The sequence below is a fragment of the Ctenocephalides felis genome, unplaced genomic scaffold, assembly GCF_003426905.1.
Source record: "Ctenocephalides felis isolate EL2017-DRISC unplaced genomic scaffold, ASM342690v1 CF-g0.4_SCAFFOLD_03572, whole genome shotgun sequence".
Lineage (NCBI taxonomy): Eukaryota > Metazoa > Arthropoda > Insecta > Siphonaptera > Pulicidae > Ctenocephalides > Ctenocephalides felis.
Window position 1 is genome coordinate 242,903 of NW_020539726.1, and position 20,230 is coordinate 263,132.

The window sequence follows — 20,230 nt, forward strand, 5'->3', positions numbered from 1 at the left end:
AAAATACAAATTTGTCAGGTGTGGGGTTCGAACTGGCGCCTTAGACCGCCCGGCCAACCTTACCACGTACCACACATTTTTTCAAACTATAATTTGCTGGTAATTAGAAAGTACAAATTAAAATTTCAAATGCAAAACTTTTGCAATATACAGCAGAATTTCTATATAGAACCACAGTTTATTGAATATTTAAATTAATAATATGATACATTTAATTAAAAATTTATTACTGGCAGGTGTGGGGTTCGAAACCACGCTCCCAACCGGGAACCACAGCTTGAACCTGGCGCCTTAGACCGCTCGGCCAACCTGATCACGTACAAAACACTTTTTCAAACTGTAATTAAATGATAATTACAAAACAAATTTCAAATACAAAAATTTTGCAATATACAACTGAATTTCCCTATGGAACTATAATTAGCTGATAATTACAAAACTAATTAAATATTTCAAAAGCAAAAATTGCAGTATAGAGCAGAATTTCTGTATAGAACCACCATTTAACGAATATCTCAAAAGCAAAGCTTCCTGCAATATCCTGCATAATTTCTATATAGAACCAATTTAATTACAAAACTAATTAAATATATAAAAATTATAAAACTAATTAAATATTTCAAAAGTAAAAATGTTGCTGTATACAGATGAATTTCTGTTTAGAACCACCGTTAAAATGAAATTAAACAAATCAAATTAATAATATATTTATACATGTAATTAAAAACGCAAATTTGTCAGGTGAGAGGTTTGAAACCACGCTCCCAATCGGGAACCAGAGCTTAAATCTGGTTCAAATACAAAAATTACAAATTACAAATTTCAAATACAAAAATTTTGCAATATACAGCTGAATTTCCCTATGGAACTATGATTAGCTGATAATTACAAAACTAATTGAATATTTCAAAAGCAAAAATTTTGCAGTATACAGCAGAATTTCTGTATAGAACCATAGTTTAACGAATATCTCAAAAGCAAAGCTTCATGAAATATCCTACATCATTTCTATATAGAACCAATTTAATTACAAAACTAATTAAATATTTCAAAATTACAAATCTAATTAAATATTTCAAAAGTAAAAATTTTGCGGTATACAGCTGAATTTCTGTATAGATACACCGTTTAATGAAATTATACAAATCAAATTAATAAAATTTTTATACATGTAATTAAAAATACAAATTTGTCAGGTGTGGGGTTTGAACCCATGCTTCCAAGCGGAAACCAGGCGCCATAGACCGCTTTGCCGATGATAAATTTTCACACATCGGATGATGCCTTAATCTGTCAAGTTGAAAGAATGTCAATTTTAAATATGCTTATTTTGTTGCCCAACGAAGATTAGAGTACAATATTTTTTACCAACCCATAATTTGTTGATAATTGGAAACCACAAATTAAAAATTTCAAATTCTCCCAATCAGAAACCAGAACTTAAATCTGGCGTCTTAGACCGGTCGGCCAACCTGACTATGTAAGAAAAACAATTCTCTTTTCCTAACTATAATAAACTTATAACTACAAAACAATAGATCACAAATGCAAAGTTTTAAGCAATATCCTGCAAAATTTCTATTTGGAACCACCGTTTAATGCATATTTAAATTAATAAGATTATACATATAATTAAAAATTTATTTCTGTCAGGTGAGGGTTTCGAACCCACGCTCCCAATCAGGAACAAGAGCTTAGAACTGGCGCCTTAGCCCCCTCGCCCAACCTGAAATTTAATATTTCAAATGCAAAAAATGCAATATACAGAATTGCGTTTAATAAACATTCAAATTAATAATATTATACGTGTAATTGCAAATTTAACTTTGTCAGGTGTTTTGTTCGAACCCACGCTCCAAATCGGGGACCACAGCTTAAACCTGGCGTCTTAGGCCGCTTGGCCAATCTGACAACACACTAGAGACTCTTCCAAACTATAATGATCTTATAATTACAAAACATAAACAAAGAAATAGTACTACGCATGTATAATATAATAATATAATAAAATGTAATGTTGTCAGGCGTGGACTCACAATCGAGAACCAGAGCTTAAATATGGCCCCACAGCCGCTCGGAAAATCTGATTATTTAAGCGAAACAACTTTCTTTTTCTAACTATAATGAAATTATAATCACAAAACAAGAGATCTCAAATGCAAAGCTTCATGCAAAATGTGCATTTCTATATAGAACCACTGTTTAATGATTATTTAAATGAATAATAATCTACATATATATAAAAATAAGTCGGGTTTTCCTTCCTGATAACTCCATACTAAAATATTCAGAAACCTTTGAAACGTAAAGATATATAAAAAAATTCATTTTATGTATTATTGAATGGAGACTTAATGATTGTGGCCTTGTTGAGCTCAGTGGTGATCCTCAGCTCCTTGCACCTTGATTGGCTTTGTCCGATTTGCCTGCTTCATTGGATGCAAGAAAGAGTAGAAGTTTTCTAGGTGTCGATGGAGTGATGCTAGTGGCCAATGTCCAAAGAATTATAGGGTTATAGAAAGTAGCCCTTTTAGACTGGGGAATATGTTCGCGCCAGATTCTTGTTAGTCTTGTTCCTAAAGATTTTGGATATAATCGCTAATCATGGGGGTGAACAGGGTCTCGCGCTCGCTTGTCACGTACGCCGTTTTGCTTGTGTTTTCCATATGAGTTTTGTGAGATATTTCCGAGTAGTGGATGTTATTTAGAAAATAAATACATTATCAATCACAGTCAGTGCTACTTATTTGTGTTCGCGGAGTTGATTTCCTCCTCAGCATCCAATTCCGAGCGAACTGAGAAGTCCAGATCTCACAATGCTATGCGATTGGGCCGCCGACCAAGCAGAGACCAACGAGTATTTTCAACGACGAGTTTAAAGAATATTTAAATTAATAATATTAGGCACACATTCAAAAATTTATTTTTGTCAGGTGTGGGGTTCAAAAACACGCTCCAGATGGTAAAACATAGCTTAAATTTGGCGCATTAGACCACTCGCGAACCTCACAACATACACGAAAATTTCTCTATGGCACCATCATTTAATGAATATTTAAATTAATAATATTATATATAAAATTAAAAATTTATTTTTGTCAGGTGTGGGGTTCGAACCCACGCTTCAAATCGAGAACCAGAGCTCAAATCTGGCGCCTGCGATCGCTCGACCATCATGACGACTTACAACATGTTTTTTCCAAACTATAATTAGCTGATAATCGTAAAACAATTTACAAATTTCAAATGCAAAAAATTTGCTATATACAGCTGAATTTTTCTATGGACCCACCGCTTAATTAATATTCAAATTAATATTATTATACGTGTAATTAAAAATTCAAGCGTTTCAGGTGCGGTGTTCTAGCCGGACACCTACAACAACTAATAAAGACTTAGTATTGCACGTGAGTACTACAACAATGTAACATAACAGAACGTTGTCATGTATGGGGTTCGAACCCACACTCCCAATCGGAGACCAGAGCTTAAATCTGACGCCTCATACCGTTTGACCAATCTGACCACATACGGGGCGTTTTATCAAACTATAATTTGCTGATAATTAGAAAATATAAATTAAAATATTCAGATGCAAAAATTTTGCAATAAACAGCTGAATTTCTGTATAGAACCACTGTTTAGTAAACATTCAAATTAATAATATTATACATGTAATTAAAAATACAAATTTGTCAGGTGTGGGGTTTGAACCCACGCTCCCAATCGGAAAACAGAGATTAAACCAGGCGCCATAGACCGCTTGTCCAACAATTAATAAAGATATAGCATTACACATGTATAATACAACAATATAATATAACGAATCTCTGTCAGGTGTGGGCTTCGAACCCACGCTCCCAGTCGGGAACCCGAGCTTAAATGTGGCGACTTACACCGCTCGGCAACTCTGACCACGTATCTTAAAACTATAATTTGCTGATAATTAGAAAGTACAAATTAAAATTTTCAAATGCATAAATTTTGCAATATACGGCAGAATTTCTGTATGGAACCACAGTTTAATGAATATTTAAACGCGAGGCCAACCTGACCACGTTCGAAACATTTTTTCAAACTAGAATTAGCTGATAATTACAAAACAAATTACTAATCACAAATACAAAAATTGGAATTAAACTTTAATTAGCTGATAATTACAAAAATGATTTAATATTTCAAAAGCAAAAATTTTGCAGTACAAAGCTGAATTTTTGTATAGAACCACAGTTTAATGAATATTTAAATTAATATAATAATATAATACATTTTCTTAAAAATTTATTTTTGTCAGGTGTGGGGTTCGAACCCACGCTCCCAATCGGGAACCAGAGCTTAAATCCGGCGCCTTAAACCGCTCGGTCAACCTGACCACGTACGAAACATTTTTTCAAACATTAATTATCTGATAATTACCAAACAAATTACAAATTTCAAATACAAAAATTTTGCGATATACAGCTAAATTTCCCTATGGAACTATAATTAGCTGGTAATTACAAAACTAATTAAATATTTCAAAAGCAAAAATTTTGCAGTATACAGCAGAATTTCTGTATAGAACCACCGTTTAAAGAATATCTCAAAAGCAAAGTTTCATAAAATATCCTGCATAATTTCTATATAGAACCAATTAAATTACAAAACTAATTAAATATTTCAAAAGTAAAAATGTTGCAGTATACAGCTGAATTTCTGTATAGAACCACCGTTTAATGAAATTAAACAAATTAAATTAATAATATTTTTATACGTGTAATTAAATAAAATCCCAATCGGAACCAGAGCTTAAATATGGCGCTTTAGACCGCTCGGCCAACCTGACCACGTATGAAACCTTCTTTTAGACTTTAATTTGCTGATAATTAAAAAGTACAAATTAAAATTCTCAAATGCAAAACTTTTGCAATATACAGCAGAATTTCTGTATAGAACCATAGTTTAATAAATATTTAAATTAATAATATTATACATTTAATTAAAAATTTATTTTGGCAGGTGTGGGGTTCGAAGCCACGCTCCCAATCGGAAACCAGAGCTTAAACCTGGCGTCACAAACCGCTCGGCCAACCTGACCCCGTTCTAAACATTTTTTCAAACTAGGATTGGCTGGTAATTACAAAACTAATTAAATATTTCAAAAGCAAAAATTTTGCAGTATACAGCAGAATTTCTGTATAAAACCACCATTTAACGCATATCTCAAAAGCAAAGCTTCATGCAATTTTTTGCATAATTTCTATATAGAACCAATTAAATACAAAACTAATTAAATATTTCAAATTTACAAAACGAATACCGTTTAACAAATATCTCAAAAGCAAAGCTTCATGCAACATCCTGCATAATTTCTATATAGAACCAATTTAATTACAAAACTCATTAAATATTTCAAAAGCAAAAATTTTGCAGTATACAGCTGAATTTCTGTATAGAACCACCCATTTGAACCCACGCTCCCAATCGGGAACCAGAGCTTAAATCTGACGCCTTAGACCGCTCGGCCAACCTGACCACGTTTGAAACATTTTTTTAAACCAGAATTAGCTGATAATTAAAAATCATAATTACAAAAATTTGAATGAAACTTTAATTAGCTGATAATTATAAATCTAATTTAATATTTCAAAAGCAAAAATTTTGCAGTACACAGCTGAATTTCTGTATAGAACCACACTTTAATGAATATTTAAATTAATAATATCATACATTTACTCAAAAATTTATTTTTGTCGGGTGTGGGGTTCGAACCCACGCTCCCAATCGGGAATCAGAGCTTAAACCTGGCGCCTTAGACCGCTCGGCCAACCTGACCACAAAACAACACCTTTTTTCAAACTGTAATTACCTGAAAATTACAAAACAAATTTCAAATACAAAAATTTTGCAATATACAGCTGAATTTCCCTATGGAACTATAATTAGCTGATAATTACAAAAACTAATTAAATATTTCAAAAGCAAAAATTTTGCAGTATACAGCAGAATTTCTGTATAGAACCACCGTTTAAAGAATATCTCAAAAGCAAAGTTTCATAAAATATCCTGCATAATTTCTATATAGAACTAATTTAATTACAAAACTAATTAAATATTTCAAAAGTAAAAATTTTGCAGTATACAGCAGAAATTCTGTATAGATCCACCGTTTAATGAAATTAAACAAATCAAATTAATAAAATTTTTATACATGTAATTAAAAATACAAATTTGTCAGGTGTGGGATTTGAACCCATGCTCCCAATCGGAAACCAGGCGCCATAGACCGCTCGGCCAACAATTAATAAAGATATAGCATTACACATGTACAATACACCAACATAATATAACGAATCTCTGTAAAGTGTGGGGTTCGAAACCACGCTCCCAATCGGGAACCAGAGCTTTAACGTGGCGACTTAGACCGCTCAGCCAACCTGACCACGTATTTTCAAACTATAATTTGCTGATAATTAGAAAGCACAAATTAAAATTTTCCAATGCAAAACTTTTGCAATAAACGGCAGAATTTCTGTATGGAACCACCGTTTAACGAAATTAAACAAATCAAATTAATAATATTTTTATACATGTAATTAGAAATACAAACTTGTCAGATGTGGGGTTTGAACCCACGCTCTCAATCGGGAACCAGAGCTTAAATGTGGCGACTTAGACCGCTCAGCCAACCTGACCACGCATTTTAAAACTATAATTTGCTGATAAATAGAAAGTACAAATTAAAATTTTCAAATGCAAAACTTTTGCAATATACGGCACAATTTCTGTATTGAACCACAGTTTAATGAATATTTAAACTAATAATATTATACATTTAACTAAAATTTTATTTTTGTCAGGTGTGGGGTTCGAACCCACGCTCCCAATCGGGAACCAGAGCTTAAATCTGGCGCCTTAGACCGCTCGGACAACCTGACCACGTTCGAAACATTTTTTCAAACTAGAATTAGCTAATAATTACAAAACAAATTACAAATCACAAATACAAAAATTAGAATGGAACTTTAATTAGATGAAAATTATAAAACTACTTTAATATTTCAAAAGCAAAAATTTTGCAGTATACAGCTGAATTTCTGTATAGAACCACCGTTTAATGAAATTAAACAAACCAAATTAATAATATTTTATACATGTAATTAAAAATACAAATTTGTCATGGGGTTTGAACCCACGCTTCCAATCGGAAAGCAGAGCTTAAATCTGGCGCCTTAGATTTCTCGCTAACCTGACCACCTACGAGATCATTTTCCAAATTATAAGTAGCTGATAACTACATACTAAATGTTTCAAGTGCAATAATTTTGCAGTATACAGTTGCATTTCTGTATAGAACCACAGTTTAATTAAATTAAACATATCAAATTAATAATATGTTTAAAAGTGTAATTAAGCATTCAAATTTGTCGCTCGGCCAACCTGACTATGTAAATGAAACAATTCTCTTTATCTAACTATAGTGAACTTATAATTACAGAACAAAACATATCAAAAGCAAAGCTTCGTGCAATCTCATTCATAATTTCTATATAGAACCACCGTTGAATAAATATTTAAATTAATAATATTATACATACAATTAAAAATGTATTTTTGTCAGGTGTGGATTTGAACCTACGCTCCCAATCGCAAACTAGAGCTCAAACCTGGCGCCATAGACCGCTTGGCCAACAATTAATAAAGATAAAGCATTATACATGTATAATTCAACAATGTAATACAATGAATTTCTGTCAGACGTGGGGTTCGAACCGACGCTCCCAATCGGGAACCAGAGCTTAAATCCGGCGCCTTAGACCGCTCGGCCTAACTATAATTTGCTGATAATTAAAAAGTACAAATTAAAATTCTCAAACGCAAAAATTTTGCAGTACACAGCTGAATTACTGTATAGAACCACAGTTTGATGAATATTTAAATTAATAATATCATACATTTACTCAAAAATTTATTTATGTCAGGTGTGGGGTTCGAACCCACGCTCCCAATCGGGAACCAGAGCTTAAACCTGGCGCCTCAGACCTGAATTACAAATTACCTGAAAATTACAAAACAAATTAGTGGGGTTCGAACTGGCGCCTTAGACCGCCCGGCCAACCTTACCACGTACCACACATTATTTCAAACTATGATTTGCTGATAATTAGAAAGTACAAATTAAAATTTCAAATGCAAAACTTTTGCAATATACAGCAGAATTTCTATATAGAACCACAGTTTATTGAATATTTAAATTATAAATATGATACATTTAATTAAAAATTTATTACTGGCAGGTGTGGAGTTCGAAACCACGCTCCCAATCGGGAACCACAGCTTGAACCTGGCGCCTTAGACCGCTCGGCCAACCTGATCACGTACAAAACACTTTTTCAAACTGTAATTAAATGATAATTACAAAACAAATTTCAAATACAAAAATTTTGCAATATACAATTGAATTTCCCTATGGAACTATAATTAGCTGATAATTACAAAACTAATTAAATATTTCAAAAGCAAAAATTGCAGTATACAGCAGAATTTCTGTATAGAACCACCATTTAACGAATATCTCAAAAGCAAAGCTTCCTGCAATATCCTGCATAATTTCTATATAGAACCAATTTAATTACAAAACTATAAAAATTATAAAACTAATTAAATATTTCAAAAGTAAAAATGTTGCTGTATACAGATGAATTTCTGTTTAGAACCACCGTTAAAATGAAATTAAACAAATCAAATTAATAATATATTTATACATGTAATTAAAAACACAAATTTGTCAGGTGAGAGGTTTGAACCCACGCTCCCAATCGGGAACCAGAGCTTAAATCTGGTTCAAATACAAAAATTACAAATTACAAATTTCAAATACAAAAATTTTGCAATATACAGCTGAATTTCCCTATGGAACTATGATTAGCTGATAATTACAAAACTAATTAAATATTTCAAAAGCAAAAATTTTGCAGTATACAGCAGAATTTCTGTATAGAACCATAGTTTAACGAATATCTCAAAAGCAAAGCTTCATGAAATATCCTACATCATTTCTATATAGAACCAATTTAATTACAAAACTAATTAAATATTTAAAAATTACAAATCTAATTAAATATTTCAAAAGTAAAAATTTTGCGGTATACAGCTGAATTTCTGTATAGATACACCGTTTAATGAAATTATACAAATCAAATTAATAAAATTTTTATACATGTAATTAAAAATACAAATTTGTCAGGTGTGGGGTTTGAACCCATGCTTCCAAGCGGAAACCAGGCGCCATAGACCGCTTGGCCAACAATTAATAAAGATATAGCATTAAACATGTACAATACAACAACATAATATAACGAATCTCTGTAAAGTGTGGGGTTCGAACCCACGCTCCCAATCGGGAACCAGAGCTTTAACGTGGCGACTTAGACCGCTCAGCCAACCTAACCACGTATTTTCAAACTATAATTTGCTGATAATTAGAAAGCACAAATTAAAATCTTCAAATGCAAAATGGAGCTGTATGGAACCACCGTTTAATGAAATTAAACAAACAAAATTAATAATATTTCCATACATGTAATTAAAAACACAAATTTGTCAGGTGTGGGGTTTGAACCCAAGCTCCCAATCGGAACCAAGAGCTTAAGCCAGGCGCCGTAGACCGCTTGGCCAACAATTAATAAAGATATGGCATTAGCATGTATAATACAACAATATAATATAACGAATCTATGTCAGGTGTGGGGTTCAACCCACGCTCCCAATCGGGCACCCGAGCTTAAATGTGGCGACTTAGACCGCTCGGCCAATAAACATCTGAATTTCTGTATAGAATCACAGTTTAGCTAATATTTAAATTCATATCATTATACATTTAATTAAAAAATTATTTATAGACGTTCAATCTGGCGCCTTAGACCGCTTGCCCAACCTGATCACCAACAAGAACATTTTCAAACTATAATTAGCTCATAATTACAAAACAAATTAAATATTTCAAACGCAAAACTTCTGCAGTATACAGCTGAATTTCTGTATAGAACCACCGTTTAATGAAATTAAACAAATCAAATTAATAATATTTTTATACATGTAATTAAAAATACAAATTCGTCAGGTGTGGGGTTCGAACTGGCGCCTTAGACCGCTCGGCCAACCTTATCACGTACCACACCTTTTTTCAAACTATAATTTTCTGATAATTAGAAAGTACAAATTAAAATTTCAAATGCACAACTTTTGCAATATACAGCAGAATTTCTATATAGAACCACAGTTTAATGAATATTTAAATTAATAATATCATACAATTAATTAAAAATTCATTTTTGTCAGGTGTGGGGTTCGAACCCACGCTCCTGGCGCCTTAGACCGCTCGGCCAACCTAACCACGTACAAATCACTTTTTCAAACTGTAATTACCTGATAATTACAAAACAAATTTCAAATACAAAAATTTTGCAATATGCAGGTGATTTTCCCTATGGAACTATAATTAGCTGATAATTACAAAACTAATTAAATATTTCAAAAGCAATAATTTTGCAGTATACAGCAGAATTTCTGTATAGAACCACCGTTTAACGAATATCTCAAAAAGCAAAGCTTAATAAAATATCCTGCATAATTTCTATATAGAACCAATTTAATTACAAAACTAATTAAATATTTCAAAATTACAAAACTAATTAAATATTTCAAAAGTAAAAATGTTGCAGTATACAGCTGAATTTCTGTATAGAACCACCGCTTAATGAAATTAAACAAATCAAATTAATAATATATTTATACATGTAATTACAAACACAAATTTGTCAGGTGTGGGGTTTGAACCCACGCTCCCAATCGGGAACCAGAGCTTAAATGTGGCGACTTAGACCGCTCAGCCAACCTGACCACGTGTTTTCAAACTATAATTTGCTGATAATAAGAAAGCACAAATTAAAATTTTCAAATGCAAAACTTTTGCAATATAGGGCAGAATTTCTGTATGGAACCACCGTTTAATGAAATTAAACAAATCAAATTAATAATATTTTTTATACATGTAATTAAAAATACAAATATGTCCCAATCGGTAACCAGAGGCTCGGCCAACCTGACCACGAAACATTTTTTCAAACTGTAATTACCTGAAAATTACAAAACAAATTACAAATTTCAAATACAAAAATGTTGCAATATACAATTGAATTCTCCTATGGAACTATAATTAGCTGATAATTACAAAACTAATTAAATATTTCAAAAGCAAAAATTGCAGTATACAGCAGAATTTCAGTATAGAACCACCATTAAACGAATATCTCAAAAGCAAAGCTTTCTGCAATATCCTGCATAATTTCTATATAGAACCAATTTAATTACAAAACTAATTAAATATATAAAAATTATAAAACTAATTAAATATTTCAAAAGTAAAAATGTTGCAGTATACAGATGAATTTCTGTTTAGAACCACCGTTAAAATGAAATTAAACAAATCAAATTAATAATATATTTATACATGTAATTAAAAACGCAAATTTATCAGGTGAGAGGTTTGAAACCACGCTCCCAATCGGGAACCAGAGCTTAAATCTGGTGCCTTAGACCGCTCGGCCAACCTGACCACGAAACAAAACATTTTTTCAAACTGTAATTACCTGATAATTACAAAACAAATTACAAATTTCAAATACAAAAATTTTGCAATATACAGCTGAATTTCCCTATGGAACTATGATTAGCTGATAATTACAAAACTAATTAAATATTTCAAAAGCAAAAATTTTGCAGTATACAGCAGAATTTCTGTATAGAACCACCGTTTAACGAATATCTCAAAAGCAAAGCTTCATGAAATATCCTGCATAATTTCTATATAGAACCAATTTAATTACAAAACTAATTAAATATTTCAAAGTTACAAATCTAATTAAATATTTCAAAAGTAAAAATTTTGCAGAATACAGCTGAATTTCTGTATAGATACACCGTTTAATGAAATTAAACAAATCAAATTAATAAAATTTTTATACATGTAATTAAAAATACAAATTTGTCAGGTGTGGGGTTCGAACTGGCGCCTTAGACCGCTCGGCCAACCTTACCACGTACCACACCTTTTTTCAAACTATAATTTTCTGATAATTAGAAAGTACAAATTAAAATCTCAAATGCAAAACTTTTGCAATATACAGCAGAATTTCTATATAGAACCACAGCTTAATGAATATTTAAATTAATAATATCATACATTTAATTAAAAATTTATTTTTGTCAGGTGTGGGGTTCGAACCCACGCTCCTGGCGCCTTAGACCGCTCGGCCAACCTAACCACGTACAAATCACTTTTTCAAACTGTAATTACCTGATAATTACAAAACAAATTTCAAATACAAAAATTTTGCAAAATGCAGGTGATTTTCCCTATGGAACTATAATTAGCTGATAATTACAAAACTAATTAAATATTTCAAAAGCAATAATTTTGCAGTATACAGCAGAATTTCTGTATAGAACCACCGTTTAACGAATATCTCAAAGAGCAAAGCTTAATAAAATATCCTGCATAATTTCTATATAGAACCAATTTAATTACAAAACTAATTAAATATTTCAAAATTACAAAACTAATTAAATATTTCAAAAGTAAAAATGTTGCAGTATACAGCTGAATTTCTGTATAGATCCACCGTTTAATGAAATTAAACAAATCAAATTAATAATATATTTGTACATGTAATTACAAATACAAATTTGTCAGGTCCACACCGGTTTGAACCCACGCTCCCAATCGGGAACCAGAGCTTAAATCTGGCGCCTTAGACCGCTCGGCCAACCTGATCACGAAACTAAACATTTTTTCAAACTGTAATTACCTGAGAATTACAAAACAAATTACAAATTTCAAATACAAAAATTTTGCAATATGCAGGTGAATTTCGCTATGGAACTATAATTAGCTGATAATTATAAAACTAATTAAATATTTCAAAAGCAATAATTTTGCAGTATACAGCAGAATTTCTGTATAGAACCACCGTTTAACGAATATCTCAAAAAGCAAAGCTTCATAAAATATCCTGCATAATTTCTATATAGAACCAATTTAATTACAAAACTAATTAAATATTTCAAAATATATAACCAACTAGCCGGCCCGACAGACTTCGTCCTGTCAAAAAAAATTGTAATGTGACGGTGTTTTGTGCCTACCTTTTTTCTATTCTTTGCAAAAAATTATTCTGAACAGAACCCTCACCCTGGTAATAATTCGGTGTGAATTAAAAATAATTAAATAAAAGACTATAAGCATTTAAAAGTAAGTAATTTTAATAATGTAAATCATAATTCAAAAATCAGTTCAATTTTCATTGTAGTGCTTTGTGATAAACGATGTTTTTTGTTTGATTACCTGGCGCATAGACAAATAAATCTGATGGTTTTTCAATATGGGAACAAACAACATACGATTTTCCATGTGAGAAACATGGGTTTTCTAAATTAATACACAAACACTTAATGATAACATAAACGCACTGGAAACGCATTGGGATGCATGGTGCGAGAACATCTTCTGCTCTTTTATACCATCCTTTGAATATAGTTGGTCGATGTTTCGCAACATTATAATTGCCGATCCAACCTATAATTGAAGATTGTGAGGTGACAATCCTAGCAAATCCAGCGAGTTTAAAAACTCCGGTGGATCGTCTTGGTTAGTTGCCGAATCAACTGTTTCGCCTGTAATTTGTTCTTGAATTTTGAAATTTAATTAATTTACATCAATGTTTTGGCTGCCAATATAGCTTGATTAATAGAAAGATTTCTATGTTTATATAAATATATTCAAAATTTTATTATCAAAAACTACACAAAATGTCATGACATAGATCATTGTTTTTTTTTACAAATTGCGTTGCCTACTCGATTAAAGAAGAAAAGGGCTGTTTTTAGGGTTTTCCCGGCAATTATTCGTTTTTTTCTCGCCGTAACAACCATCCTTGGTCTTCAACGAACACTTTAAAAAAGGAATTGGCCAAATTGGTCCAAGCGTTGTTGAGTTATGCGCTTACCAACACATTTTGCGATCCATTTTTATATATAAGATTAAATACAAAACTAATTAAATATTTCAAATTTACAAAACGAATACCGTTTAATGAATATTTCAAAAGCAAAGCTTCATGCAATATCCTGCATAATTTCTATATAATACCAATTTAATTACAAAACTAATTAAATATTTCAAAAACAAAAAATTTGCAGTATACTGCTGAATTTCTGTATAGAAACACCGTTTAATGATATTAAACAAATCAAATTAATAATATTTATATACATGTAATTAAAAATACAAATTTCTCCCAATCGGGAACCAGAGCTTAAATGTGGCGACTTAGACCGCTCAGCCAACCTGACCACGTGTTACCAAACTATAATTTGCTGCTAATTAGAAAGCACAAATTAAAATTTTCAAATGCAAAACTTTTGCAATATACGGCAGAATTTCTGTATGGAACCACCGTTTAATGAAATTAAACAAATCAAATTAATAATATTTTTATACATGTAATTAAAAATACAAATATGTCCCAATCGGTAACCAGAGTTTAAATCTGGCGCCTTAGACCGCTCGGCCAACCTGACCACGTTCGAAACATTTTTTTAAACTAGAATTAGCTGATAATTACAAATCACAAATACAAAAATTCGAATGAAACTTTAATTAGCTGATAAATACAAATCTAATTTAATATTTCAAAAGCAAAAGTTTTGCAGTACACAGCTGAATTTCTGTATAGAACCACAGTTTAATGAATATTTAAATTAATAATATCATACATTTACTCAAAAATTTATTTTTGTCAGGTGTGGGGTTCGAACCCACGCTCCCAATCGGGAACCAGAGCTTAAATCTGGCGCCTTAGACCGCTCGGCCAACCTGACCACGAAGCAAAACATTTTTTCGAACTGTAATTACCTGAAAATTACAAAACAAATTACAAATTTCAAATACAAAAATGTTGCAATATACAACTGAATTTCCCTATGGAACTATAATTAGCTGATGATTACAAAACTAATTAAATATTTCAAAAGCAAAAATTGCAGTATACAGCAGAATTTCTGTATAGAACCACCATTTAACGAATATCTCAAAAGCAAAGCTTCCTGCAATATCCTGCATATTTTCTATATAGAACCAATTTAATTACAAAACTAATTAAATATATAAAAATTATAAAACTAATTAAATATTTCAAAATTACAAATCTAATTAAATATTTCAAAAGTAAAAATTTTGCAGTATACAGCTGAATTTCTGTATAGATACACCGTTTAATGAAATTAAACAAATCAAATTAATAAAATTTTTATACATGTAATTAAAAATACAAATTTGTCAGGTGTGGGGTTTGAACCCATGCTCCCAATCGGACACCAGGCGCCATAGACCGCTTGGCCAACAATTAATAAAAATATAGCATTACACATGTACAATACAACAACATAATATAACGAATCTATGTCAGGTGTAGGGTTCAACCCACGCTCCCAATCGGGCACCCGAGCTTAAATGTTGCGACTTAGACCGCTCGGCCAATAAACATCTGAATTTCTGTATAGAACCACAGTTTAGCTAATATTTAAATTCATATCATTATACATTTAATTAAAAATTTATTTATAGACGTTCAATCTGGCGCCTTAGACCGCTTGCCCAACCTGATCACCAACAAGAACATTTTCAAACTATAATTAGCTCATAATTACAAAACAAATTAAATATTTCAAACGCAAAACTTCTGCAGTATACAGCTGAATTTCTGTATAGAACCACCGTTTAATAAAATTAAACAAATCAAATTAATAATATTTTTATACATGTAATTAAAAATACAAATTTGTCAGGTGTGGGGTTCGAACTGGCGCCTTAGACCGCTCGGCCAACCTTACCACATACCACACCTTTTTTCAATCTATAATTAGAAAGTACAAATTAAAATTTCAAATGCAAAACTTTTGCAATATACAGCAGAATTTCTATATAGAACCACAGTTTAATGAATATTTAAATTAATAATATCATACATTTAATTAAAAATTCATTTTTGTCAGGTGTGGGGTTCGAACCCACGCCCCTGGCGCCTTAGACCGCTCGGCCAACCTAACCACGTACAAATCACTTTTTCAAACTGTAATTTCCTGATAATTACAAAACAAATTTCAAATACAAAAATTTTGCAATATGCAGGTGATTTTCCCTAAGGAACTATAATTAGCTGATAATTACAAAACTAATTAAATGTTTCAAAAGCAATATTTTTGCAGTATACAGCAGAATTTCTGTATAGAACCACCGTTTAACGAATATCTCAAAAAGCAAAGCTTAATAAAATATCCTGCATAATTTCTATATAGAACCAATTTAATTACAAAACTAATTAAATATTTCAAAATTACAAAACTAATTAAATATTTCAAAAGTAAAAATGTTGCAGTATACAGCTGAATTTCTGTATAGAACCACCGTTTAATGAAATTAAACAAATCAAATTAATAATATATTTATACATGTAATTACAAATACAAATTTGTCAGGTGTGGCGTTTGAACCCACGCTCCCAACCGGGAACCAGAGCTTAAATGTGGCGACTTCGACCGCTCAGCCAACCTGACCACGTATTTTCAAACTATAATTTGTTGATAATTAGAAAGTACAAATTAAAATTTTCAAATGCAAAACTTTTGCAATATACGGCAGAATTTCTGTATGGAACCACAGTTTAATGAATATTTAAACGCTCGGCCAACATGACCACGTTCGAAACATTTTTTTAAACTAGAATTAGCTGATAATTAAAAATCACAAATACAAAAATTGGAATGAAACTTTAATTAGCTGATAATTACAAATCTAATTTAATATTTCAAAAGCAAAAATTTTGCAGTACACAGCTGAATTTCTGTATAGAACCACACCTAATGAATATTTAAATTAATAATATCATACAAATACTCAAGAATTTATTCTTGTCAGGTGCGGGTTCGAACCCACGCTCCCAATCGGGAACCAGAGCTTAAACATGGCGCCTTAGACCGCTCGGCCAACCTGACCACGAAACAAAACATTTTTTAAAACTGTAATTACCTGAAAATTACAAAACAAATTACAAATTTCAAATACAAAAATATTGCAATATACAGCTGAATTTCCCTATGAAACTATAATTAGCTGATAATTACAAAAATAATTTAATATTTCAAATCGTATAGAACCACAGTTTAATGAATATTTAAATTAATAATATCATACATTTACTTAAAAATTTAAATTTGTTAGATGTGGGGTTTGAACCCACGCTCCCAATCGGGAACCAAAGCATAAATGTGGCGACTTAGACCGCTGGTCAACCTAACAACGTACGAAACAATTTTTCAATCATTAATTACCTGATAATTACAAAACAAATTACAAATTTCAAATACAAAAATTTTGCGATATACAGCTAAATTTCCCTATGGAACTATAATTAGCTGGTAATTACAAAACTAATTAAATATTTCAAAAGCAAAAATTTTGCAGTATACAGCAGAATTTCTGTATAGAACCACCGTTTAACGAATATCTCAAAAGCAAAGTTTCGTAAAATATCCTGCATAATTTCTATATAGAACCAATTAAATACAAAACTAATTAAATATTTCAAATTTACAAAACGACTACCGTTTAACAAATATCTCAAAAGCAAAGCTTCATGCAATATCCAGCATAATTTCTATATAGAACCAATTTAATTACAAAACTAATTAAATATTTCAAATTTACAAAACGAATACCGTTTAACAAATATCTCAAAAGCAAAGCTTCATGCAATATTCTGCATAATTTCTATATAGAACCAATTTAATTACAAAACTAATTAAATATTTCAAAAGCAAAAATTTTGCAGTATACAGCTGAATTTCTGTATATAACCACCGTTTAATGATATTAAACAAATCAAATTAATTGCTTCATGCAATATCCTGCATAATTTCTATATAGAACCAATTTAATTACAAAACTAATTAAATATTTCAAAAGCAAAAATTTTGCAGTATACAGCTGAATTTCTGTATAGAACCACCGTTTAATAATATTAAACAAATCAAATTAATAATATATTTATACATGTAATTAAAAATACAAATTTGTCAGGTGTAGGGTTCGAACTGGCGCCTTAGACCGCTCGGCCAACCTGACCACGTTCGAAACATTTTTTTAAACTAGAATTACCTGATAATTAAAAATCACAAATACAAAAATTGGAATGAAACTTTAATTAGCTGATAATTACAAATCTAATTTAATATTTCAAAAGCAAAAATTTTGCAGTACACAGCTGAATTTCTGTATAGAACCACAGTTTATTGAATATTTAAATTAATAACATCATACAATTACTCAAAAATTTGTTTTTGTCAGGTGTGGGGTTCGAACCCACGCTCCCAATCGGGAACCAGAGCTTAAGCCAGGCGCCATATATCGCTTGGCCAACATTTAATAAAGATATAGCATTAAACATGTATAATACAAGAATATAATATAACGAATCTATGTCAGACGTGGGGTTCAATCAACGCTCCCAATCGGGCACCCGAGCTTAAATGTGGCGACTTAGACCGCTCGGCCAATAAACATCTGAATTTCTGTATAGAACCACAGTTTAATTAATATTTAAATTCATATCATTATACATTTAATTAAAAATTTATTTATAGACCTTAAATCTGGCGCCTTAGACCGCTTGCCCAACCTGATCACCAACAAGAACTTTTTCAAACTATAATTAACTGATAATTACAAAACAAATTAAATATTTCAAACGCAAAACTTCTGCAGTATACAGCTGAATTTCTGTATAGAACCACCGTTTAATGAAATTAAACAAATCAAATTAATAATATTTTTATACATGTAATTAAAAATACAAATTTGTCAGGTGTGGGGTTCGAACAGGCGCCTTAGACCGCTCGGACAACCTTACCACGAACCACACCTTTTTTCAAACTATAATTTGCTGATAATTAGAAAGTACAAATTAAAATTTCAAATACAAAACTTTTGCAATATACAGCAGAATTTCTATATAGAACCACAGTTTAATGAATATTTAAATTAATAATATTATACATTTAATTAAAAATTTATTTTTGTCAGGTGTGGGGTACAAAACTAATTAAATATTTCAAAAGCAAAAATTGCAGTATACAGCAGAATTTCTGTATAGAACCACCATTTAACGAATATCTCAAAAGCAAAGCTTCCTGCAATATCCTGCATATTTTCTATATAGAACCAATTTAATTACAAAACTAATTAAATATATAAAAATTATAAAACTAATTAAATATTTCATTACTCAAAAATTTATTTTTGTCAGGTGTGGGGTTCGAACCCACGCTCCCAATCGGGAACCAGAGCTTAAATCTGGCGCCTTAGACCGCTCGGCCAACCTGACCACGAAACTAAACATTTTTTCAAACTGTAATTACCTGAAAATTACAAAACAAATTAAAAAAGTTCAAATACACAAATTTTGCAATATGCAGGTGAATTTTGCTATGGAACTATAATTAGATGATAATTATAAAACTAATTAAATATTTCAAAAGCAATAATTTTGCACTATACAGCAGAATTTCTGTATAAAACCACCGTTTAACTAATATCTCAAAAAGCAAAGCTTCATAAAATATCCTGCATAATTTCTATATAGAACCAATTTAATTACAAAACTAATTAAATATTTCAAAATATATAACCAATTAAATACAAAACTAATTAAATATTTCAAATTTACAAAACGAATACCGTTTAATGAATATTTCAAAAGCAAAGCTTCGTGCAATATCCTGCATAATTTTTATATAAAACCAATTTAATTACAAAACTAATTAAATATTTCAAAAGCAAAAAATTTGCAGTATACTGCTGAATTTCTGTATAGAAACACCGTTTAATGATATTAAACAAATCAAATTAATAATATTTATATACATGTAATTAAAAATACAAATTTCTCCCAATCGGGAACCAGAGCTTAAATGTGGCGACTTAGACCGCTCAGCCAACCTGACCACGTGTTATCAAACCATAATTTGCTGCTAATTAGAAAGCACAAATTAAAATTTTCAAATGCAAAACTTTTGTAATATACGGCAGAATTTCTGTATGGAACCACCGTTTAATGAAATTAAACAAATCAAATTA

At 30.8% G+C, this 20,230-nt stretch overlaps 4 non-coding genes across 4 annotated transcripts; all 4 read right to left on the bottom strand.

Moving 5' to 3' along the window:
* Positions 1-4,288: 4,288 nt before the first annotated feature.
* Positions 4,289-4,372, bottom strand: Trnal-uaa. The gene has a single exon. It is a non-coding gene; the product is annotated as a tRNA-Leu (tRNA).
* A 2,461-nt stretch (positions 4,373-6,833) lies between these two features.
* Positions 6,834-6,917, bottom strand: Trnal-uaa. The gene has a single exon. It is a non-coding gene; the product is annotated as a tRNA-Leu (tRNA).
* A 7,918-nt stretch (positions 6,918-14,835) lies between these two features.
* On the bottom strand, positions 14,836-14,919 carry Trnal-uaa. Its single transcript has one exon. It is a non-coding gene; the product is annotated as a tRNA-Leu (tRNA).
* A 4,475-nt stretch (positions 14,920-19,394) lies between these two features.
* On the bottom strand, positions 19,395-19,478 carry Trnal-uaa. Its single transcript has one exon. It is a non-coding gene; the product is annotated as a tRNA-Leu (tRNA).
* Between the last annotated feature and the right edge of the window lie 752 nt (positions 19,479-20,230).